The sequence below is a fragment of the Arachis hypogaea genome, chromosome 11 (genome assembly GCF_003086295.3).
Source record: "Arachis hypogaea cultivar Tifrunner chromosome 11, arahy.Tifrunner.gnm2.J5K5, whole genome shotgun sequence".
Lineage (NCBI taxonomy): Eukaryota > Viridiplantae > Streptophyta > Magnoliopsida > Fabales > Fabaceae > Arachis > Arachis hypogaea.
In genome coordinates this window covers 110,288,703-110,289,845 of record NC_092046.1, presented here as the reverse complement: position 1 = coordinate 110,289,845, position 1,143 = coordinate 110,288,703, and the positions used below count along the sequence as shown (strand labels likewise).

At 45.1% G+C, this 1,143-nt stretch overlaps 1 non-coding gene across 1 annotated transcript; it reads right to left on the bottom strand.

The window, feature by feature from the left end:
- Nucleotides 1-476: 476 nt before the first annotated feature.
- LOC112724900 (small nucleolar RNA R71) lies at nt 477-584 on the bottom strand. The gene has a single exon (XR_003164040.1). It is a non-coding gene; the product is annotated as a small nucleolar RNA R71 (small nucleolar RNA).
- Nucleotides 585-1,143: the final 559 nt, after the last annotated feature.

The following is a 1,143-nucleotide window of genomic DNA, read 5'->3' as shown; positions in this document are numbered from 1 at the left end:
AGGAAGAGTACTTTGAACCAGACATGGATGAAAATATGGAGAACCATCATGAAGAAGAGGCTCACAACCATGGCAGAGAAGGTCCAGCGCATCAGGCTGGACAAGAGAGAAGAGTTCTTGGTTCTTACATCAACCCAAACCCAGGAAACTGTGGAAGCAGCATCCAAAGGCCAACCATACATGCCAACAACTTTGAACTAAAGCCACATCTCATCACCCTTGTTCAGAACAATTGTTCATTCGGAGGAAGTGTTCAAGAAGACCCCAATCAACATCTAACCACCTTCCTGAGGATATGTGATACTGTGAAGTCTAATGGTGTTCATCCTGACACCTATAGACTACTTCTGTTCCCTTTCTCACTTAAGGACAAGGCATCTAAATGGTTGGAATCCTTCCCAAATGAGAGTTTAGCAACCTGGGAAAATATGGTGAACAAATTCTTGGCAAGATTCTATCCTCCTCAATGGATCAACAGGCTAAGAGCTGAGGTGCAAACATTCAGGCAGCAGGATGGTGAGACTCTATATGAAGCATGGGAGAGGTTTAAGGACCTGACAAGAAGGTGTCCACCAGATATGTTTAATGAATGGGTGCAAATACACATTTTCTATGAAGGCCTCTCTTATGAATCAAAGAAGGCAGTAGACCATTCATCCGGGGGATCTCTGAACAAGAAGAAGACCATTGAAGAAGCCATATATGTCATTGAGACTGTAGCGGAGAATGACTACTTCTATGCTTCTGAAAGAGGCAACACTAGATGAGTGATGGAGCTAAACAATGTGGATGCACTGTTGGCCCAAAACAAGCTTATTACCAAGCAGCTGGCTGACCTCACCAAGAAGATGGAAAGGAACCAAGTGGCAGCAATCACCACCTCATCAGCAACCCAAGAGAGAGTGAATGCTGAGGCAGAGGAGGAGCAAGAACAAGCCAACTACATTGGAAACTCACCCAGGCAGACCCATGATCCTTACTCCAAAACGTACAACTCTGGTTGGAGGAATCACCCAAACTTTGGGTGGGGAAATCAACAAGATCAAAGCCAAAATCAGAGACGTCACAACCCCAACAACCATGCAGCTCACCAACATTCCACACAGAGATCATATTAGCACCACCCTAACAACACCTCTCCAC